The 24792-nt window shown below is 39.9% G+C and overlaps 1 protein-coding gene and 1 long non-coding RNA gene across 11 annotated transcripts in view; one reads left to right on the plus strand and one right to left on the minus strand.

Moving 5' to 3' along the window:
• Atxn1 (ataxin 1) overlaps positions 1-24792 on the plus strand; it is a 411842-nt gene that overhangs the window by 94728 nt on the left and 292322 nt on the right. For 7 of the 10 annotated variants that reach the window (XM_048348421.1, XM_048348427.1, XM_048348425.1 and 4 more), the window contains one exon: positions 17175-17296. The gene's annotated coding sequence lies outside the window, so the exon portion shown is untranslated. Of the gene's footprint in view, positions 1-1923; positions 2245-2306; positions 2328-16886; positions 16994-17174; positions 17297-24792 lie in introns of those variants that run through there. The other 3 variants (XM_048348429.1, XM_048348430.1, XM_048348431.1) reach the window with 3 other exon arrangements.
• Positions 9-8673, minus strand: LOC125353000. Its single transcript, XR_007211229.1, has 4 exons — positions 8663-8673; positions 5580-5586; positions 3713-3724; positions 9-156 (listed from the first exon to the last, which is right to left on the minus strand). It is a non-coding gene; the product is annotated as an uncharacterized LOC125353000 (long non-coding RNA).

Here is a 24792-nt window from a genome sequence, read left to right on the forward strand (position 1 = left end):
AAGTGGGTTTTCATATACTGGCAATTGTGGGTTTTGAAATAAGAGCTACTTTGTCTATTATTTTTATACAAGTATGTTGTATACCCAAGGCACTTAGCAAGTTAAAAGTTATAGGATCTTCAATCTGGCCAGGATTTAAAACATGTAGCTCAATCCCTGCTATTTCCAACCAGCCATGTATAAGAGGAATTCCATATTTTTAGATGCGAGAGACATGTATAATTGTATACATGTTTCCCTCTCCCCATGAGAATTCAGTATTTTGAGATGCGAGAGATATGTATAATGGTGTACATGTTTCTCCCCATGCTCTCTCCCCACTTAGCAATATTAAATATTCATCATTAATACTCACCCTTAGACTTCCCTGCCCTTTCCGTACTCACATGTGCATAAGTTGACTGCTTTGTAAGGTCAGTACCATTGCCTAACCATTCCCTCTGATCTCATTTACACTGCAAAATGAATGGGGGAAAAGGTGGGAAATCCTTAAGGAAGATGTTTGGTTTGAGATCTCAGCTTTTAGTTCTTCACAGTCATGCAACATTATTTTCAGACTTTATGAGAATATTGTTGAATTGGAGAAAGGTTTCTCAGAGCAAATGTGTAATTATAGTATTAACATTAATTAATATGATTGTGGCTGAGGGTTAATCTTCAGTGGCTGCAATGCAGTCGTGCTGTTAAAAAAAAAATCAGTGACTTTGAGTTGCCAGTGATGTGTTCTATCATTTCTAGAACATTCTTCACAGTCATCCATCTCTGTAGCTCATAAACCATTTCCATCTAGACTCATCAGAGCTCTACTCGGTGTAGCTCTTGCTTGACTAGGCTGATTGCAAGTGGATGAACTTAACAGTCTTGGAAACTGTAGTTTTGCTAACGATTTCAGTAAAAACAGGAGATTATGTTTCCATTTGACTGCTTTCCTGGTTTGTCATTTTGAAATTGAAAGTCTGAGCAGAATTCATGACTGCTTAGAACAAGACCTTTAAACATCTTTAAGTCATTTTCTTGGAGAGAACTCACTGAGGAAAGAATCTGTTTCTTTAGTAGCATTGATTTCCTACTTTAGGACAATGGCCATTTCCCAGGATCTGCTTCCAAAACATCTGCTCTGTCCTCAGAGCCAGGCTTTCTGTCAGTCCTCAGCCTGTTTAGTTACACTGTGCCGAACCTTCCAAATGAAGGGATTTTTTTTTTTTTTTTTTTTTTAGTGAAGTCTAGGAAATAAGTTGTAATAAGATGGAGAGAGTTCTTTGTAACAATCACTTAGGAAGTGTGGGCCTCCACTGCTTGTGGCGGCGGCACAGGCTTGGGCTAGGACCACAACCACTGTAGTCAGCCAGCCACATTTCTTCACAGGCCTGTGCTAGACCTCTGTGGACAACTAGCCATGTTCCCATGGCCTGTAGCTGGGCCATTAAAAAACAAAAACAAAAAACGAAACAAAACACTTATGCTTGAATTTTGACTTAGAGCTGTTTTGAAATGCCAAACAGACTGAATTCTTGGGAAATGCATTTGAATGAGACCAGCTGTAATTTAAATGTGAGTGTTATGTGTGTGCGTGTGCACATACACGTATATCTATATCTGTCTATCTATCTATCTATCTATATATAAATCTGAATTGCTCCCAAATTTGAAACTTTCCAAGCTCCAACATGCTATAAATAGAAAATCTCAATACTGTGAAACTTTATTCCATGAATTATATTATTAGAAGTATTGCAGAAAAGGATCTTCAGGCCATGTGTATAAGATGTTTGTATATGTGTGTATATATGTGATGTGTCGATTTTGCACATGTGATACATTGAATATAAAATATTGATTATATACATTATTACATATAATTATATATTATGTATAATATGACATATCATGTATTATATATTATGTATGACATAACCATTATACTATAATTATATGTACACTATATATTATATACATGTACATATGTAATATAATTATATTATATAGTGATTTAAATACAGATATTTCAAAATCTCCCAAAACTCTGAAATCTGAAACAAATAGGGCCCCAGGCATTTCAGATAGGATTCAGCCTGTGTACACACAATTGAAGTCTTTCCGTCCCTGGCATGCAACTCACTGGATGCCACTGGCATCTTAAAGCAGACCAGTGGCTCTCAACAGGACCATTTTTCCCCCATGGGATACATACCAATGCCTAGAAACATTTTGGTTGTCATAACTAGGTGGTGATGCTGGTGTCTGGTGAGTAGAAACCAGGGATGCTGCTGAATGTATTACAAGAGACAGGACAGCCATCCACAACCAAAAATCATGTGACCCCAAAGGTCAGTAGTGCTGAAGGTGAGCAACCTTGCCTTCAGTCTTGACCCTCTCTTCATTTCTAAAGTAATAATCCAGTCACCTTCAATGGACGGTGGGAGTAAGGGAGAGCTGGGGAGAGGAAAGAGATGGAGAAGAGGCAGGGTGGCTTGAAAGGGAACTGTGTGGCCGTATCTCACACAAATAGCTGGGATTCTGTCTTTACTCACTTGGGAGGATTTATTAAAAGTGTGGGCTGCCAGGTCATGGCCTCTGTGTTTTAAGTGACCTGAGTGTTGAATGCCTTTAAAATACCAGTATGTGTTTTCTGTTGCTGCTATAACAATTTATGACCAACCTGTTGGCTTAACTAACAATGACCCCATTTATTGTCCATGGTTCTGTAGGTCAGAAAGCTAACACTGATCTCACCAGGCTGAAATCTTCAGGCATGCATTTCTTTTGGAATCTCTAGGAGAGAATCTGGCATGGGAAGAGGCCATTGGTACATTTTAGCTTGTGGCTCCTTCTTCCCTTCCCAAAGCCAACGATGTTAGATTTCTCCTCCTGCCAGGTCTTCTGTCCTCTTCCACATCCAAGCACCTTTGAGATTACTTTAACTACTGGACCATCCAGGATCATCATCCAGGATACTGTTGCCACCTAGAGTCTTAACTGAATCCCACCTGGGAAATTTCTTGTTCTGGGGAAGGGGCTACAGGTTTTGAGTATTCTGATGTGTGTGTGTGTGTGTGTGTGTGTGTGTGTGTGTGTGTGTGTGTGTGTGTGTGTATGTGTGTGTGTTGATACTAAAGATTAAGCTCTGGGCCATGCTTTCTTGCTCTGGATACTTGCTCATGACTGTCACTCTACCACTTGAGCCACACTTCCAGTCCAGCATTTTGCTAGTTACTTAGAAACAGCCAATGGGTTTTTTTTGTTTGTTTGTTTGTTTTTTTGCCTGGGCTTGCTTTGAACTGAGACCCTCCTCCTAGCTATTCTTCCTTAGTAGCTAGAATTGTAGGTAGGAGCTATGGGTGCCTGGCTCAGATGTCTGCAACTTTCAGAGGACCATGATCTTGCTAAGCCACAGACCCTACATCACTGCCAGTGCCTTTCATTGAATTGAGCTAGCTGTCCAAATGAAGAGTTATAAAAATGGTTTTATTTCTTAATGCCTCTTTTCAGTGGTATCATTTCTGCATTTTCAAAGCAATGTTGGTTTGTTTGTTTAATAGAGTATAACACACAAGATACTCGGAGGATATCAGAAAGTAATTGTTTAAATTGGCAAAGATACATCCCAGTAAGCAAGAAGTCAAGGGGGAAGCCAGTGGAGGAAGACAGGCCAGAAGAAGAGCCATAAAACTTACTTAGATGGAAACAAGGTAGTGATTGGCTAAAAATTCACATTCTAAGGGCCCTACAAGCCTGATTAAGTAGTTCAGGGGTGGAGCTCTTAGTGGTTTTTTTGTTTCTGTTTTGTGGTGCTAAGGGTTGAGCAAAGGCTTCTGCACATGCTCAGCACATGTCACCCACATTAACATTACCCCGTTTTGTTTTTGTTGTCTTGTCAATGAGTCCTTGGATCTCACTTTGAGAAATGTGAACACCTATTTTCAAACAAGGCTGCCTCATCATCCTTTAGTGTTAAAAGGAAAACATTGCAGAATGCCGATATTCAAGGTCCGTATAAATATATGCTCAAGTTCTTGACATTCTCAACCTTTTGCTTCCATGTCAGGGCAACATAATTTGTGTCTCGGTATTTGTAAACCTGTGTCATATTTAACCACATTCATATTCAAAATATGGAATGATTTTTGACCCTTGATGGTTCTTAGTATGACTGTCGTCTTCTTGGTGTGATTAGCTTTTGTTCATATGAATAGGCTTTGGGTTTACTAATGTTCAGTTGGAATTAACAACTCGCGAAACTCGCGAGTCCCTTTCTAGTCAGTCAGTACCAGACCATCACTGCAAGTTTGTTTCAAACCCTAGAGATAACATTTGTGCATTCTTTAACACAGAGATGTTGCTTAATCAATGTTAATTCTGGAGACAAATTGGTTAGTTTCATTTCAGGAAAGAAATTTAATGGTTGAGAATTCTCATTCCTCTAGTCTACCGAAGGGGGTCCCTTTCTTGAGAGAATCTTCTCTGGCCTTCTTACATTCCTGGTTAATATCATTGTTTTTCTCTCCTGAAGTTCCATAGTTTCTCTGTATTTTCTTATGCTCTTTATTGCAAAGGAGAGTATCATTGTGTGTATTCTCTTTTCTAGGAAGAAATATAAATTTCTTCTTATTTATTTATTTATTTATTTTTGACCAGAACTGGAGGCCTGCGCTCTGTTGCTTCTTTTGCTCAAGGCTAGCACTCTACCACTTGAGCACAGCACCACTTCCAGCTTTTTCTGAATAGTTTATTGGAGTTAAGAATCTCATGGATTTTCCTGCTTGGGCTGGCTTTGAACCATGATCCTCAGATATCAACCTCCTAAATAGCTAGGATTACAGGCATGAACTACCAAGCTTCTTAAGGGTGTAATCCAAGGTAGATCCTTTTTACCATGGGCAAGTGCAAGACAGAATTCCTTTCCAGAATGACTGTTCTGTACATGTGTATGTGGGAAGTCATTAAATAGTCCCACAGGTACAACATCATGTTACAAATTTTCAGATGCTATTCCTCACTTATCTAGAAATATATGAGTGGGCAATAACTTTTACAAGAGAAAATTTGAGAACTTTTACAAGTTTTGTAAAAAAAAAGTCATCAGGTAAATTTATGTTAATGAGGATGGTTTATAATCTAGATGATTTGTTCCACATGTAACATCAAAATGAAACATAAAGTTGGGTTGTTGGCATGTGATTATAATAAGCAGACACAGTTATTTTACATTACTCTTTCAAATTCATAGTCCATCTTGTCCGTTTACAACAAGCCCAAGATTAAAAATATCATTTGTTTCTATTTTGATAACTGCCTAAAAAAATCTCCCCAATCATTATATGTTCTTCAGCTTGACTTTAGTACTGTTTTAATATGTGATCTTTCAGGGAGGAACCAAGTATATCAGTATAACTTGGCAATGCCTAACAGCACGTGCTTCGAGGCTCATTTTTAGTGATTAAAAGTCAAATTGTATTTATTTTTAAAAAGTCTCTAAAATACAAACAAGCCAAGCAAGTCCAGAAAGAGACCAGGGTGAAATGTTAGTTTTTGACCTTTTGTGATTTCCTCATGTTTGCTCTCTCTGCATCTCTTCACACTTCTCCACTGGTAACCAAAGGGGAAGAGTTGTGAGGTCACAGTTTAGAATTTATTGATGCACCTTTCCCGTTTCCACTTCCTCATTCACAATAGTTTCAATAACATATCATTGTAATCGATAGATTCTTTCAACGGGGGAAGCACGTTGCAAGACCTCTAGCACATGCCTGAAACAGAGAGTACGGAATTCTGTGTCTCCGTCTTATATATGCCTATGATCATGCTTCAGTTATTAATGAAGTAGAGTAAGACATTCACAACAGTAATGACTTGTAACATGGAACAGTTACAACAACATACTATAATAAAAGTTATGTAAATGATCTTTCCCTCCAAACATCTTAATGTAGTGTAAGTTGTAATGTAGTATAAATTTGCTCATGAGTTCTTTTCTAATGGAGAACTTTCACCTTTTCCCCACTTGACTGTTTGTGTCTTGGCATGGCATCATCCGTCTTGAACTTAGCGTGGGGTGGGACAGCACAAGATTTCATCACACTACGCAGAATAGCATGAAATTGAAAAAAAAAAAACCTTAGGAATTGTTTATTTCTGGAATTTTCCATTTAATGTCTTTGGACACAGTTGGCCATGGGTAACCAAAACTGTGGGAAGTGAAATTAGGGACAGGAGGACACTGTTATCCAGTGATCAGATCTGGGCTCTGGAGCCAGCTTTGATGGCAGCCTGGAGAGCAGACCAAGGGTTGTGTGAGCAGTCAGTCTTCTCAGTGGGAAGGCTGAGCGTTGGGCAAAGTAAAGCCAAGAGTGCTGGAGAGGCAGAGAGGGGAAAAATTCAGATAGCAAAGCCAAGAAATAAGAGAGGAGTTGTTACCAAACTCTTGTGAAATAAGAGGAAGGGAGAGGCAGTGATTATTCTGTTTCTAAGCTCATCAACTTATTCATGTTACCTATGAAGAGCAGATAGTGAACCCATAGAAATGACAGGACCCTGGACACTCTCCAGTTATTGACATTACTTTGCTAATTTCCTTAGTTCTTCAATGTGTCCTTTAGTCTGGGTCATAGCAGGTATCTTGACTGAAGTGTCAGACGTTCAGGAGTGAGTGCAGGGGGTGATGATAACACTGATATGAATGTGGGAAGCAAAAGGACCATGGTAGTAATAATGTACAATGCTAATGGCAGTTTATACTTTTATTCTCTGAGCTTGCTTATTTTGGATTTCAAGAGCAATGAGAAGAGTTGAGTATTCACCAAATAAGTTCATCAGCCCTTCACTAATTAGTGACAGGGATTCAAAAACTCCCCTTTGTGGTACAGCACACCCAGGAGTCCTACCAAAATGGAAAACAAGAACAGTGCTTCACAAACTATAATTACTTAACCGTCACCAGAAGTAAATAGTTTAAATATACCAAAATGGCAACCTCAGGAAATATGACTAAGAAGTCAACTTATGCCACGCTCTTTCTCTCCACCTTTGTGGTGATTGAAACTTTCCACTGAGGATGACAGATGAAAAAAAAGGGGGGTACATCATAATGTTAGGTTTTTAGAGAAAGGCACAAATTTTACTTGATGCTTTAAAGCTAGTGATGAAGCTATCAGATCAAGTTAGAGAGTTTATCACTGCAATGAGATATGAGCTATTACAACGGCTCTCCTTCCTTAGCTTCTACAAGGCAATTTGACACGATCAACAGATTATCTTCACTAATTTCTTTTGAAAGTGCATACCCTCTCAATTTCCTTGGATTCCTCAATTTTCTTGGATTTGACATACTCTGGAAGGACTGTTAGCATTTGATTTACATTGTACCATTTCATACAAAATGTGGGACATGATTTTTAAAAGAGTAATTAGGATGCCAAGAAAATGAGATGGGTTCTGGCTACTGTGTCCCATACCCTGTTGTCTCAATATAATAGTCATTCAAAAGTCCCTGCTAGTTTGTGGCATCCATATTGAAAACAGAAATACACAAAAAACTCAATAAGATACCAAATAATAAGTAGTAAGTATCCTTAAGAATGATTAAGTATTTAGGAAGGGCAATATGTATCAATATACCTAAACTCTACATTATTTTTTGCCAAAGTTGGTATGCATTACAGCTGTTTTCTAAAACAAGATCACATGAGAACAGAACCAATTTTCCCTTTCCAAGAATGTCACGAATAAACTTCCTTCTTATTGGCTGTGCCATGTAGATTACTGTTCTCCATAACAGAATATCTAAAACTTCCGGATGAATTATACGACCACTCTTGTTTAATCTTTGGACTGGAAAGATGTTTAAAATAAAATCAACATAAAACAGGCCTATTTCCTTTTCCTTTTCATTCTTCTCTCTTCCCTCAGTCTCCTCTTCTTCTGCTTCCTCTTTTCCTTCATTGAAAACAGGGCACCACATATACTAAGACATACTATCATTTAGTTGTACTCCCCGCCCCATGCCTGTTTCTTAGTCCCCAACTACATGGGAACAAGCATAATATTTTATGCTTGGCACTGTGGAAAGTGATGTGAGTTCTGCAGAAAATCTTATGAACACACGTCATCTATGAATAACTGTGAGAGATGAGCTTCACACAAATAAACAGCAGAGCACAAAGGCAGAGTACACAGGCAAGCCTTCAGTGATAGGGAGTCCTACCAGAAATACTTTGAGGAAAGGATCGATGGAGTCATTCTGAAGGGCACATGTTTTGAACTGGGCACTGAACAATGATTGAGAATAATCTAGAAGATACCTAATAAACTTTTAGTGGCTCTGAGTTAGCAGAGGAAAGCTGTCTAAGGTGGGGAAAATGATAGAAGAAGAAACAGATGGATAGAAAAGAACAGTGAACATGCCCTTCAGAGGACGTGAGGAGTTTAGAAAGCACTGGAAATGGGAAACACTACTTTACCACGGAGCCTTTCCAATGACTGGTATGTACACTGACCTTGTTTCCCAAATGCACTTTCAGAGGAAGAGATAGGAGATATGGGGCTGAGGGTACCTGGGATTGTGTTTATAGAACATCATTATCAGCAGTGTTCTAGCCTCATGACCTTTGAGAAATCAAAAGGTCGAACTTCACAGCATCTTGCAAATGTGACTTTTGAGCCATACTGCCCTTTCCACATGGTAACTGGCGTGCTTCCTGAGGCCATCTTTTTACTTTTATCTGCGTGTATTAGGGTGGGCTCTGAGTCCCTTCCTCAAGCAGTTTCTCACTTTGAAACAAAAAAAAAGTGAAGAACACAGTTCATGGTTTTGGAATAACTGCCAGAGGAAGGATCAGATGAATGAAGTTTGGTGACTATTCATTGGAAAGGAGGCTGTATCGTGTGATTACTTGACATAGGGGTTCATGTTGTGAGTGTGTCACTTACTTGTTTGGCTCTCTTGGTATATTATTTAACCTCCATTGTTTATTTGCTGAAAAGAAGACAGTAAATTGGCCACCACCCAGCATGGATGGAAGGCTTACAGGACATAATATAAATTGAAGGCATAACCATCAAATATGAGCTATCATTATTTCATAAGTACATTAGCACCCAATGACAGTCAGACAGTTAGTATTAGTTGGTAGTTTCTTTGGGTATCTTTTGTGTTTGTTTGTTTTTTAGCCATAGGGCTTGAACTCAAGGTCTACACACTGTCCCCGAGCTCTTTTTTGCTCAATTCTAGCTCTCTACTCCTTTGAGCCACAGCTCTACTTCTGGTTTTCTGGTGGTTAATCGGAAATAAGAGTCTCATGAATTTTCCTGCTCAAGCTGGCTTTGAACTGCGATCCTTAGATCTCAGCTTCCAGAGTAGCTAGGATTACAAGTCAGAGCCATGAGCTTGGCTATATTCTTAATAAATAAATAATAATAAATATAAATATATATAAATAAATAATAATAAATAATAAATAAATAATGGTTTACAGTTACTTCATAAAGTGATTTCTTGGAAAAGATCTTACTGTACTGTATCTCCTTCAGTATGCATGAAAGTTTATTCTTTCAAGTGATAAGACATCCTTAGTAGATTGCTAAATCCTAGATTGGAAAGAAGTTTTTGCTAAAGGAAAGTCTAAAATCAACAAATGTTTTTCTTAGTGCTAAACCCTTCCTCCTGACCTTGTGGTTCTCAGGAGAATAGCAGTTGACTTCTAGGTGGTGGTTAGAAATAACCTTGGGTCTCTGTGCTTTTTTTTTTTGGCCAGTCCTGGGCCTTGGACTCAGGGCCTGAGCACTGTCCCTGGCTTCTTCCCGCTCAAGGCTAGCACTCTGCCTCTTGAGCCACAGCGCCGTTTCTGGCCGTTTTCTGTATATGTGGTGCTGGGGAGTCGAACCTAGGGCCTCATGTATCCGAGGCAGGCACTCTTGCCACTAGGCTATATCCCCAGCCCCCGTCTCTGTGCTTTTGATCTTGGGAGGGGTGTGCAGAATTCCAAAGGTGTGCCTGGTCAGTGATTCTCACTCTTAGAATCTCCAGTGATAGTCCTGCAAGGTGAAAAGGAAATGTATTTTTTTTGTCAGTCATGGGGCTTGAACTCCGGGCCTGGGCACTGTCCCTGAGCTTTTACCACTCAAGGTTAGCACTCTACCACTTTGAGCCACAGCTCCATTTTCAGTTTTCTGGTGGTTTTTGGGGGATAAGAATCTCATGGACTTTCCTGTCTCACCTGGCTTCAAACCACAATCCTCAGATCTCAGCCTCCTAAGTAGCTAGGTTTACAGGTGTGAGCCACTGGTGCCCAACTGGAAAATATTTTTGAAAGATATTATGACATTATCTGTGTTGTTTTTTTTTTTCCTCCCAACTGTATAGTGGAGTTCTAGAGGCTAAGTAATACATTCTAATAAACTATAAAATAAAAAATCTATTTAATTTTGAAAGATCTATAGAATTTACTGAGCCAATATTTCTTTCACATGACTAAGTGCACGATAGATCACTGAATTTTCATGTAAAAGAGTTTAAAGGATCCGTTGGTGTGCTTAGGAATCTATAATTTTACTCTCTGCAGTTAAGTTCCGACTCATGAAACTTGGGTCTAACATAGAAAAGGAGTATCCACAGTTAGCTGAAAATATAGGCCACATTTTCTCCACATACTTCAGCCAGACAGCATATGACAGCAAACCAAATTGAGGACATGTGAAAATTTAATTTTTTATAGTTTTTGCTAAATAAAAGTACATTATATGTGAGTTACATCCCCATCCCCGAATGTAACCATTTTCTATTAAGCCAGACACTAAAGAATTTATTTTAAAAAAAAAGAAAGTCAAATCAATGACACTCTTCTCACTACCTTCTTTATTTTTGAAAAGAGTTATTTTTCATAAGTACTGTTCAATAAAATATGTTAATGTGTGTCTAATTAACATGGACTGGAGCAGTAGTTCAGTACCCAAGTGGCAAAGTATGTACTTAACCTATTTGAGACCTTAGGTTTAATTCTCAGCACCAAAACATAACAAAGCAAAGCAAAACTAAAAGAATAAATGTTTTAAAGTTCTTAGTTTTTACTTCTAACACACTATATAGTGTTAAATAGTATCTACCTAATTAAAAGGTCTTTGGGGTTTTTGATTAATATTAGAATTTGAGAGTAAAGAGTTTGATCTCTACTAGCATAGTGTATTTCTTACTAAAATATTTTCTGCTCAACAAATATACACTGCTTGCTTATGGAGTCTGAAGAGAAGAGAGAAGATCCTGTGGTAAAGAAATATGTCATTCCAAGTTACACACTCTTTCCCCTCTTAGAGATTTTTAATACTTATCAATGTATCAAAGTCTCTTGAGAGTATTCCCTAAATTTATTCCAATCTTTTAATCCTACTCTTATTTTTAGCATCACATAGTGTTCATGGAAGAAGAGAACACATTACTAGCATATGTATATGCTTTGTGCCTCTTTCTCCCTATTTTATTTAATCAAAAGCAAAATTTATCAGGTACTTTCCTTCAAATTCATACTTTATTTGCAGAGACTAGAATTTTTTACCAGGTAATTTGATTGGTTTTCTTTAAAATAAAAACAAAACCACATACTCTGTGGTTTTATTTGGCTTATGTTCTCTGAAGCTGTTCCTACTTATGTTTCCAAACTCATTCATTTTTAAAACTCTGTTTTAGACATTTCTGTGTGCTAATTAGTAGCATCTGCTCCTTATGTCATAAGATAAAGTAATTTCATCCTTAGACAAATTGTCCAAATTGCAGGTTAAGTGGTAGCAGCCTTGACATTGGGCTACTACTGCTGTTTGGTATTTTTAAATGGAAAAAAAAATACCTTTGGTGACACATCATTTACTTGTATAAAGCACAGTTGCTGCTTTGGGTAGCAAAAAGATTTATAAATGGCACTGGGTTTCTTCGTATTTCTTTTCATGAGTCGTGTTTTTCCAGTTTCCCAGTTCTCATTGAATGCAAGTGCAGTCCTAACACTTAAAACATTCAGAAAAGCACATTTGTGCCTGAGTATCTGTGGAAGATTGATTCCAGGACCCCTGCCTATACCCAAATCCCAGATGCTCAAGTTCTTTCTAAAAAAAAAAAATGGTGTAATATTTGCAAATAACCCAGGCACATCCACCCCTGCTTTCAGACATCTCTAGGTTGCTTATCATATGTGATAGAACTGGAATGCCATATAATTCTTAAGCTGTAATTTTTAGGGAGTAGTGACAAGCAGAAGATTCTGGCTGAGTGGAATCCAAGCAAAATATGTTTCCCTGAGTATTTTTTTTTTATCCTCAGTTGGTTGAGCCTAAAGGGGCAGAGCCTAGGAATCTCTGCCTGGATCCTACCAGTTCCAGATGAAAACCAGGAGACTAGCTGTTTCAAGATGGACATTGTCCTCCTACTAAGGAACAAACAGCATCCGCACCAACCAGGGCTGCTTCCTTTCTGTCACAACGCAATCATGAGTTTATATTGAGGCAAAAGTAAAGATATAATTTCTTTCACTTTTTGTATGCCACATGCCCGAGTCAGGCAAACAATAGAAACATCTTAATTTGTTATAATTAAAGGGAGAATACTCGTTGCATTATACATAATTCAGCCTATTTTTAAAAGTGGTTTTGGTTTGACCGGTTCAGTCTGAGATATTTAACTGTTTTCTGAGTCCTTAGTGGTTTTCTATTGACCACTGAAAAATGGATTGTCCCTCAATATTTTGAAGAATCTGAACAAATCACGGGAAGCATCTGATTTAGTATCTTGTCCATTTTTTTTTAGCACTGAGTATAGCATCCTCCACCCCTACACATGACTCTGTAGTTCCAATTGCTCATTGCCAACAGAAATCCAAAAATATTATCTGGAAACATTCCAGAAATATAATTCATAAATCTTTAATAACTTTTGTCCCAGTATTATTGTTGTAATTATGCAAATGTCAGGGTCCTCTGTTTCTTTTTTTTTTTTTTCTTTCTGGTCTTCTGGCTCTGCCTGAAGTTATGATAACATCCACTTGAACACAAGAATGGGTAGGCAATTAGATTTAACTCAAGCCAGTTTGTTTGTTTGGTCATTAGCAGCAGTGGGAAGAATTTACTGAAAAGGGAAGCATATTTAGATTTTTTTTTCTTGGAGCTGGGGATGTAGCTCTGTGATAGAGCACTTGAGTAGCATGCTTGAGGCTCTGGCTTTGATCCCCAGCACACCAAAAATCAAGTATTTTCCCTTTAGGGTGGTATGAAGTGCAGGAGATTGAACTTGGGATTTTTTTTTTTTTTTTGCCAGTCCTGGGCCTTGGACTCAGGGCCTGAGCACTGTCCCTGGCTTCTTTTTTGCTCAAGGCCAGCACTCTGCCACTTGAGCCACAGCGCCACTTCTGGCCATTTTCTGTATATGTTGTGCTGGGGAATCGAACCCAGGGCTTCAAGTATACAAGGTAAGCGCTCTTGCCACTAGGCCATATCCCCAGCCCCTGAACTTGGGATCTTGAGCGTGACTTTGCCAGTGAACTGCACCTCCATTCCTGTGCACATTGGAATTACTGCTTAAAAGGCATGTACAGTTCTCACTGGTTTTGTTCAATACCTCTTGCAAATGTGTGTAATTGAGGGTCAGCTATAATTCACAAAATGACTCATTTCCAGCTTCACTTCTTCAGAGATAAGAATGGAAATTGTTGTCACTAGGATGAGTCAGAGCCTGTGCCTACAGCCTGTCCTCCCCACCCCTACCCCACACAGTCTAAGTGATGCTACTCCAGACACCTGGCTTTGGCTGCAGCAAAGGACTTGAGGTATCAGTGGGGCCATGCTACCCCTCCCACACAGATTTTGCTCCAAGACAGGTGGTAAGAATATAATCCAGAAATGAATTTGTTAGTTTAGGACAAAAAAAATACAGAAAAAAAGGAGCACTAGAAAGAAGGATTAGGATCCTGGTGAGCTGTTTTATTCAGAACATTAAATAAGAGCTGCTCTGTGATCCCAGAACTTAGAAACATGAGACCTGTCTCTCTCTCTCTCTCTTTCTCTCTCTCTCTCTCTCTCTCTCTCTCTCTCTCTCTCTCTCTCTTTCTGTCTCTCTCGTTTTGAAAGTCAATGAGAAGGTGGACGCTGGTGTCTCACACCTGTAATCCTAGTACTCAGGAGGCTGAGATCTGAGGATTGTAGTTCAAAGCCAACCCAGGCAGGAAAGTCTTGAGAGTATTATCTCTAATTAACCTTTAAAAATCTGGAAGTGGACTGTGGCTGAAGTGGTAGAGCACAAGCCTTGAGCAGCAAAAGCTGAGCAAGAGTGCAAGCCCCTAAGGTCAAGGCCCAATACTCACATACACATATACACACATGTTAGTGAGCATGAGTGACTAACGTAACCTATAGTCAAAGTACCTATTAAGTTGCTGTGTACTTATAAGATATATGTGGCTCTCAACTCCTTTGAGTTGTACTATGGCAACTTCCCTTCCAATTTTAAAATACCAAGCTAGGAAATGGGTTAACGTAAGAAAAATTTAGTTCAAAAGAAAAAAAAGAAGATTGATGCCAGCCAATATAACTTTGAGTGAGCCTGCTAAAATCTTTCCCTCTCCAAATTCTGCTTTTATCAAACCAGTGAGCTAAAGACAGTTTGTCATCCTTTGAACTTCTTGGCTTATGTTGATTTGTATCAATATGTTACTGTTAGACATTTGAGTGGGAGCTGAGTTACATTCCACGAAAACTGCTCGGAAAACTTAATAAAATCCTTAAAACCATGTTTTCTGTGAATTTTGATACTATTGAGGAAATAAAGAGACTTTGCCATTTTCAGGCAGTTTCTCTTCCAGCTAGACTGAACATTTCAGGACACAGAACTCAACTCATTTTTTTTTAAACATTAACCAAGTGACAGTGGCTTCTCAAAAGTTTTCAGTGCCGACACAACCTTAACCACAAATAGACACAATGCTCCAAAAGCTCTTTCAGGAAAGCTGACCATTGGGCCAGGTGTGGTAGAGCATGGCTGTCATCCCAGCTGCACGGGAGGGGGAGAAAGGAGGGTGACAGTCCAGGCTGATCCAGGGCAAAGCTGTCTCTTGTTTATGTGAATCAGATTGAAACCACACACACACACACACACACACACACACACACACACACAGTCATATGCATATGTACATGAATATATGAACTAAAGTATGATTCCAGTGTGTAACTTCTTTGAGCAGCTAACTTACATTTTCAGAAAATGAATACCATGAAGCTAGAACTTGTGTTTGGAGGTTGGAGGCTGAGATCAAGAGGTGGGGGAGCAGGGGGGGAGGGTGACAAAGAAACAGAGGGTGGAAGGATTTGCCAATACCGTCATAATATTCAGTGTATATATGTGAAAATGGAACTAGATAAATGGAGGGGAAGGGTGGGGTTGGGAGAGATGGGAGAGAATATTGACCAAGATACATTGCACTCATAGGTGTTGAACTGAAACTCTTCTGTAATACTAAAGATAAAGATAATAACAATTGAAAAAAATTATATGAGCCCCTAGCTGAAAAATAACGAAAGCAGGGTAGGACTAAGGATGTGGCTCAAAGTGTTAAAGAACTTGCTTAACAAGCTCCAGGATGTGAATTCAAACCCCATTACTGCCCCTACCAAGGCTGGCTTGTTTCACAAAAGAACAGCTTCAGACTTTCCAAAAGTTAGCCGTATAGCAACCTAGGGAAGTTATAAGCATGGCATCTTTCTTATAAGCAGGTCACATGATAGATTTATGGTGATCCCCCAAGATTTTTAGAACAAGGCGCTGATCTTGTAATGAGCTCATTTGTGTGTGTGTGTGTGTGTGTGTGTGTGTGTGTGTGTGTGTGTGTGATGTAGACATCATTTGAGGGCTATTTTTCAGTCTCTCAAATGGCCATTTTCCAAAAACAAAAAAAACCCAAAACTCTTGGTAAGGTTGAGCGAGCATCAGAATAAACTTGAACCCCATTCTAGACAAGTGAGGCTTAAGAGGTGCTAAGACAGAGAAGAACTTTGCAGAGCGACCTTGTCACATACAGCTTTGCTCTGGTGTGTAGGCTTTCTGGGCTGTTCTGAGTGGGGGTAAAGAAGCATGCATATCTTAGCCATTCATTTTGTGTTTTCCATCTTGGGAGGCAAAGGTATTTATCAAGTTTATACAGAGGCAGACTGGGGAAGCCCATCCATGGCCTGTTTTCAGAACAAAATAGGACTACACACACTCCTTTTTTATTCAATCCCAAGTGCCTGCTCTTGAAAAAAAATCACTATTTGTTCGGTGAGTCTGAGGTTTTTTTTTTTTTTTTTTTTGGCCAGTCCTGGGCCTTGGACTCAGGGCCTGAGCACTGTCCCTGGCTTCTTCCCGCTCAAGGCTAGCACTCTGCCACTTGAGCCACAGCGCTGCTTCTGGCCGTTTTTTTTTTTTTTTTCTGTATATGTGGTGCTGGGGAATCGAACCTAGGGCCTCGTGTATCCGAGGCAGGCACTCTTGCCACTAGACTATATCCCCAGCCCGAGTCTGAGGTTTTAATGTGCAGAATCGGGTGAATTTTTATTTGAAACAGCACTTTCTCCATTTTCTGAATGCCCTAAATAAACAGAATCTCCAGTCATGTAAACCTGATGAGACCTGTGTTTCCTACTTTTTTTATGTTTTTTTTTTTTTTTTTTTTTTTTTTTTTGCCAGTCCTGGGCCTTGGACTCAGGGCCTGAGCACTGTCCCTGGCTTCTTCCCGCTCAAGGCTAGCACTCTGCCACTTGAGCCACAGCGCCGCTTCTGGCCGTTTTCTGTATATGTGGTGCTGGGGAATCGAACCTAGGGCCTCGTGTATCCGAGGCAGGCACTCTTGCCACTAGGCCATATCCCCAGCCCCTGTGTTTCCTACTTTAAGTTGATAAACTTGAAGTATGGTGAGCACTTCTTCCACTTGTGTACCCACCTCAGGATCCTGCTTGGTTTCCATTCTTTCCCCATGCACCCCCACCTCCGGTATGTTAGGGTACCTTTGTGTACATAAGATGTGCTGTGGCTTTGTTTTGGCAATTAGCATGCTTGTTTGAGGTTATCAGATAGCCAGTTGAGAAAGGCCAGGGATTTCCCCTGAATCCCCAGTAACTGCTTGAAGTGGCATTTTCCTTCTGACTTGGTGTTTTGTGTTGTTTGAATGCAGCATACTGGAGCCTAATGAAAGAGCCTGTTTTGAAGTCTCAAAAATTGTGCTGCTCTGGACCATGAGCAAGACAGAGGGGACTTCAGCCTGCACACATCATCTGGAATCCCAATTTTGACTTGGTAAGTCCTCCAGAGGACTTGATGTCTATTTGTTTTCAATTGCATGTGGCTGAGTTTATTTAATATTCCAGGACATCTTATTGAATGAGATGTTTATGTTCCTTATTGAATAAGATGTAGAGCTATTTCTCTTACAGCCCAAGTAATGAGATGTTTGAGAAAATGTTATTTTAATGACCACAGAGCCAAATAGCAAACAAATTCACGTGATGGGCTCATTTCTGAAAACTGTGGAATAGTACAATCTAAGGAGAAAGTATTTGTGATTAGAGAAAAAAAATAGACACACCAACACACAGGATTGCCTACACAACTAAACGTACAGACATAAAATGTTCCATACATTCTATTTTAGCTAGAGGTATAAGAAGATGAACTGGGCAATAATTTGCTACCCTGTAATGAAGTATTGGGGTGGCAAGCCAATAATCATTAGGAGTTACCAGTCCTGTTCCACAAATGTTTACTGAGTAATTTTAATAGGTTACAGTGTGATAATTTCCTACCTTGAATACAGTCTGTGATGCTCACTCAAATCAGGATATAGCATTTACATCTTCCTCAGCATTTCTTTGTGTTGGAATGCTAACTTCTCTCTTTTAGTTGCTTTTAAGGTTTATGATCAATTATTCTCATCTACATACTCTAAAATGTACTCCTACTATGTTTCTTGATAAACTTCTAACTGAACATAATTCCCAGAATGAGAATCTTAGTCTAGGAGTTGCAATTCAAACACCTCTAACTATAAAAGAATGGTTAAAGAATTTCAAGTTACACTAAAAGAATGCTGGCTCCAGAGTGTTCACTCATGGTATTTCCTGGAAACTTTAATCTCCTAATGGTGACCTCAGAGACCTATCTTCTTGTAATGTCTCACCTTTAAACTCATTCTTAAACTGAATTTTTATTATCTTTAGTTGTACAAAGGCTTTGCAATTCAACGTGTCAGTTTATGAGTATAATGCGTCTTGATTGCTATGACCCCTTTTATCATTCTTCCTATCCCTCTCAACCCTCCCAATCCATTCGTATTCTCCTAGTTTCATAGGATTTCCATTGAATATTATGACTTCATTCTTCTCCCCTTCCTCTCTTCATTCATCTGCTCACCCTCCTTCACCTCCCCTCACACACCTCAATTACCAACTTCCTGGTACTCATTTTGTTAGACTGTAAATCGTTATAGGAGTTGCCCCATTTTAAGTCTCCCCTGAATATATTACTTTAGATAACACATCTGGATACTTGTACATATGACCCTGTACGTGTACATATATATTTATAAATTTGCTCTAACTTCCACATATGAGAGAAAATGTACGTCCTTTGTTTTTCAGGGTTACCTGTTAAAAAAAAACCCAAAACATTGGACATGTGTCTGAGTGATCTCCAAGGGCTTTTGCAAATGTAAAATGTAGTGCCCTGTAGTGAAATTAATTAAATAATCAGACCCTTTAATTTTTGCCTAGTGGTATTTTCTGTGTTTGGAAAGGGAGTACCCCTGGGGGGACTTCCTGCTCTCCCCTGGGGAGCCACCAAGAGAGCCTTTTAGTGAAGTAAGCATTTTGTTTCAGAATCCATGGTTAATAATTTATTGCCTTGCAACACTGAGAAAATATGTCACCATCTTTTATGAGTATTCCCTCCAGTAAACAAGCAAGACTACTTTTATTGTCCTTTCTTTTCTCTGTAGAGGGCAGAACTTTCTCCTCTTGTGTTTGCTGTCGTTGGGTGACTGAGATCTGCCAGCCTTTCTACCTGGAGAGCCCCAAACTTTGTTTTACATTGAACAGGACTGATTCTTTTTCTTTCTCACTCAACATCTCCTTCTTGAAGCAGAACTGTGAACAACACTCTTAATTGATGCTCAGATGTCATTCTTGTTAGCAGCTGGCTGTCTGCCTCAGAGTGCTGCATTATTTGGGTTTCTTAACAGCAATTTCCCCCCCCCCTCTTACAAATGTTAAATTGTGAAGTTCAGGAAACCACATGAATGCAGCAGAGTGAAAATGCAAACACAATGTTTTATGGTTCTCCTGGTGTGCATCCTGTCAGCAACCTCAGAGGCTCCTTTATCTGTTTGGTGGTCTTCTAGCCCATGTCTCCATCCACATTTGGGCTGTGTGCTGTGGATGCCTTGTCACTGTGAATCAGGGGTTTTATTGAACAGGATTGCTTGGGGCTGCCTGTGCCCAAGTCCTGCCTACCATCAAGCCAGGCACTCATTCACAATGCCTGCCAAGTTCTTGTGGCTTCATTAAAGTTCCTCTTAATGAATGTCTAGGACACTTAGAAGTGGCATCATCACAGAATGGATTGCTATGCATCATTTGTTGCCTTGTGGTTATTTGCCAACACCCCATTCGGGTGTCAAACTGCTTCAAGACAGGAATGGGTCACAGGTCAGTGTCTCCCAAAGATGGTCTAGTTTCAGGTTCTCCTGCATTCACCTGGATGTGGCTTTTAGAGTTGCATATTAAGGAAGTCTGGGCTTGTAGAATCAGAACTCCTGGGGATAGGGGAATCAAGGAAATGCACCTCTGGTAAGTCTTTGGCACAGGGAGGTTAGAGACCAACTGTCTGAGACCAATTCTGCCTCTTCCTCTTTGTCTCCTCACCCACAACAAAGGGTGCAGAACTGACCCATGGTAGGTGCCCCAGAAGTATTTGCTTGTTGATCAGAGCCACATTAAACTATGAGGATTCCCATTTATTCTTCCATTGGGCCTACCCTTTGCGATGTGTGAAGTCAGAGGGCTTCTGAGTATTTAGAAGTACAGTTTTGTCCAAATGTATGAAGTCTTTTCCTCTAGGTCAGAGGCTTTTTGGGAAATCAATTTTTCTAACCACTGTTTCTGTCCCTCGTAAAATACAGTAATGTCCAGCTATGTCAGGCATCATCTATCGAGAGTGAAATAGAGCCACAGAAGGGTCTTTAGAGCTACATAGGAAGAAAGATCAAACAGGAGGAATTGTACTGTGATGCACTAGAAGCTTGAGTTGTGGTTCCTAGAGGCACCCCTGCCACCCATGGCAGTTTACTTAGTGGGTACTCCTTTCAGCTCATAGGAAAGGAGTAGCAGGTAGTCTGTTAGGGTGGCAGGAGAGCTGTTCTGTGGTTGACAGGGCTAAAAGTTAAGCTGCAGTGAACACACATCAGAGAATCCATTAGCAGTGGCAGATGCAGGCTTTGATTCTGGTGTTAATAGACTGCAGTTGTCCTGACACCTGACTCTGCCTTGCCTCCTCCTCCTCCTGCACTGGCCTGAAGTGATCCTGAAGTGCTTCACAGGGTGGGTCTGGCTGCTTCTGCATTTCCCAAGAGCCTTTGCTAGTGAGTCCAATAAGGGTGGGTGGGTAGGTGGAGTCTACTGTTAGTTTCAATTGGAAACCAAGCACAAGCTCACCACAGTCTAGCCACTCTGGGTTCAAAGGAACAGCTGAGGTCATCAGAGTATTTATTACCTATTACTAATAACAGCATGGAAAGGATATGGGGAAATACAAACTCACATTCCCCTATTGTTTCTCACAACACAGAAGTCTTACGTACAAAGGGCTCTGCTGAGTGTGTGTGTGTGTGTGTGTGTGTGTGTGTGTGTGTGTGTGTGTGTGTGGCAGTGGGGGCATCCTCCAATTCAAGTTTATCTAACATTGCCTACTTGGAAATAGTGTCAGATTCCACGCCTCTCCCACTCCCTTCCACACCTCCTCCATTTCCCACTCCAGTCACAAGCCCCAAGTTGCCTTACCTTGCTTCTGACTGACCCCCATGATGGGGTTCTGAAAGATACATGTAGTTAGTCATGCTTTCTCACCTCCAACTTCTGGATAGCTTTGGGTGTACATGTCCCAAGGATTGGGATTCAGCTGGTTCAGAATATCCACGTAACCTAGAGTCCACAATTCATGCATGAGCTGTGCAACCTTAGGGAACCCTATGTGTAGCCTTGAGATGGAGTTCCCATGCATGGTCTTATCCTTGGACAAATGCTTATTAGCTTTGTCTGGTTGGTGGGTTGAGAGGACAGTTGTGACAGGTGTATGGACAGAAGGCTAGCCTGTGAACAGTGGGTTATACAGGACATTCCCAGAGATGCAGGTAAGAGATGTGAGGGATGAGGTAGAGGAGAAGGGATGCAAAGCTTCTGCACCTGCTCAAGGCCCAGCATCCAGAAGTTCTCTAAAGTGTCCTTTTAGTTTTTCATGGAAACTTTATCATGAAGATGTAAGTGATGAAATTATTGTCTGTATTTAATCAGCTCAACCTTCAGCATCTCTCTTCTCCCTAGATCTTAGGAGGAAGGCTAAAAGTCCCAGCATTCAAATCTTGCTTTGGTCTTTCCTTGAACTGCTCTCAACCCTGAAGCTATAGTGACAGGCCAACTCCTTCATATGCAAAAGGGCACTTAGAACTTTGGAGATTCTTGTACGCCAAAAAATAAGGACAAAGACCAAAAATATACTTCACAGTATCACAAATACTAAGTGTATTAAAACGACAGTGTTTTTGTGTGTTTGTTTCTTGCCAGATGCCAGTAGCTCATGCCTGTAATAGCTGTTTAGAAGCTTATTGGGCAGATCATGGTTCAGAGCCAGAGTAGAAAAGTTCACACAAGATCTCCCCTCAACTTATAGCTGGGCATATGGGAAGTCTAAAATAGGTATGGTTCAGGCAAATTCCTATGCAAGAAGCAAGAGCACATCTCTAAAATAATCAGCAAAAATCAGGGCTAAAATGGCTCAAGAGGTAGAGCACTGTTATAGCAAGCATGTGTCCCTGAGTTCAAACATCAGTAGCACCACAAAAAAGTGTGTTTTTTTCTTCCCCATGTGGTGGTACATACTTTGTAACTCTGGTGCTTAGGAAGACACAGGGTTCAAGACTGTTCAAAACAACAACAACGAAACATTTTTGTGTATGAAAAAAAGGGTTGAACTCAAGGCCTAGACTTTGCCACTTAGCTGTTCTGCTCAAGGCTGGTGCTCTACCACTTGAGCCATGGTTTTTCTGATATAAGGAGGAGTCTCGTAAACTTTTACTTCTAGCTCCTTTTATATAAGACTCTCACAGACTTCTGCACAGGCTGGCTTTGAGCTGCAATCCTCAGATCTTAGCCTCCTGAGTAGCTTGGAGTCTAAGCATATACCACCAGTTTTCAGCTTTTTTGTTTTATTTGTTTTTGAGACGGGGTCACACTATGGAACCAGGCTGGCCTCAAGCTTTCAATCTTGTTACCTCAGCCTCCTGAGTGCTGAGATCCACAGGTTTGTACCACAGTTGCGGTTCCTTCTATTCCATTTTAACTTTACGCATTTGGAAAGCAACAGGGTATAACAAAATATGTTCTCATATTCTCAGCCAAGTGAAAGAAAAAGCAAGGAGGGCAAATAAGGCTTTTGAATCCATGCTTGCTGAAGGTCTTACTGGATTCTCTTCTGGGTATCTTTTACTCAAGTGCATGGGGGCGGGGCTGTTTTGTGATGCAGGAGCAGAGCCCACTGGTATAGAAGAAAAATATACAATTGTTTGTCTAGGTGTCTTCGAGATGTTGTTAAAGGCTGTCGCACAAAATTAAAGAAATTTTCAAGTATAGGCTTTTAGTGGAATACCAAATGTTGGCCTTTCTGATTTGGAGGTATTTGGTTGTATATGAAATATTTCTTTTCTAGAGGCCGTCATTTCCTTCCTAGTAGGAAAAGAGAAAAATCACCGCCCCCCACCCCCGCAAAAAAAAATATCTTGTGTCTTGCTTTAGGGAAGGCTGATATAAACAGGAAAGGAGCCAGTCCACTTCCTCCCCTTGCCAGAGACTTCATTAGAAATCTTTCCAGGAGTGTGATTCCTCAGGTGTCTAAGCCAGCGTTCTGTAGGGTAACCCCTGAGTGCCTTGTGTGAAATGTGATAGAACTGGCCCTTTTTAGCTCATACAATCACAGGCTAATAATGGCAGAATTCTTCAAAGAAACTGTATGGTTGGGCCTAGCAAGTAAAACCACTACCTTCTTTAAAGCAGGCATCATTGGAACAGGTGTCGATTTACTTGGTTGGTCCCCTTCATGAACGACAAACTGAAAGCTATGAACAGAGCAATTTTACAACAAGTTGAAATTAGAATTGAATTGCTAACTTGGTATACTGTTGAACTAAAAGGTTGAGTCCTCTGTCCTCCCCCGTCCCCACTTCCCCAGTCCTCCCTATGTATTCATGGACTCTGTGCTTGTGCCTCTGTAGAAGCCAAGCTCAGTTACTCCTTCTTCATCCCTGATGGTGTTACTTGGGAAGCCAAAGGTACCTTCAACTTGAATGTATACCTCTCACGAAGTTGGTTATCCTGTCTTCCTTTTCCTGGACTCTGTTGAAAAGAAACTGGATTGCCAGCTTGTAGCATTTGAGGACTGTGGATGCCACAATCTGCCCCATCCCTGGTCCACACTATAATTTTGCCTCTTTAATATTGTTTGTAATCTGTTCACTGCTCTTCATTCCCTTCCCCTGAGTGCTTTCGTTACACATTAGCACCACTTCGGGACTGTGGCTGCAGCTTCCAGAAAACTGACTATTCTTGCCTGAGGAATTCTTTTTCTTTTTTGCATTTCTTCTATTATGCTATATTGAGAATTAACTTCTCAAAGAAAAGGTCTGATCTAATCAATCATTCTCCTACTTTCAAATTTCTAGCCGCGTGTGTACGTCTGGAAAGTCATTTGCAATCTAACATTAAGTATAAAATTCATACTTCAAAGTGGTAGATATATATTGATTGAAGAAGAATAGCAATGATCTATGCCTATCAACAAGGCCTAGGAGTAAATGGAACAAAAATGAACTTATTTGGAGTATTAGGGTGGTTTTGATTTAAAAAAATATCACTCAATATTTTTCTTTGTGAGAAATGGATATAGTGTTGTGAAAGGAAAATTTTTAAAGCATTTCTTTAGCTTTCTATTCTTTGTAATATTAAAATTTGGACTGCCCTGCAGGTCATTCAAGATCCCTAGGAATTCGTTATGAATTTATCATTTGGATCTCATCTTCTATGGATTTCTATTTCTCTCATCTCTACACACCTGCTTGCCTTTCTAAATATACTGTGTAATTAATGACCATGTTTCTCTTCATATTAGTTCTTCTGTACATAATTCAATTTTAATACCTGGTGAACTCCTACTCATTCATTGAGGCTCAATCCAAATGTCCTCTCTCCATGTGTTATCATTATTACAATGCAATAAGTTATGTAGCTGTGTCTATGGAAGGTTTATGAGTCCAGGAGTTATCATGGTTCATTGTGAATATGTAATCCAAGTGGTAAAATGATTCCAATACACGATATAGTCTAAGGCATATTTATAGGCAGTCAAAAGAAACATACAAATAATCTTTCCAGATAAGATATTAAAATACTTTAGCTATGCTCAGTAATAATTACCATGTCATCAACTTATAAAATGTGGATGTTTCTGGAGAAACAATCTTTATGAAAGTATTT

This window comes from Perognathus longimembris, chromosome 6 (assembly GCF_023159225.1).
Source record: "Perognathus longimembris pacificus isolate PPM17 chromosome 6, ASM2315922v1, whole genome shotgun sequence".
Classification (NCBI taxonomy): domain Eukaryota; kingdom Metazoa; phylum Chordata; class Mammalia; order Rodentia; family Heteromyidae; genus Perognathus; species Perognathus longimembris.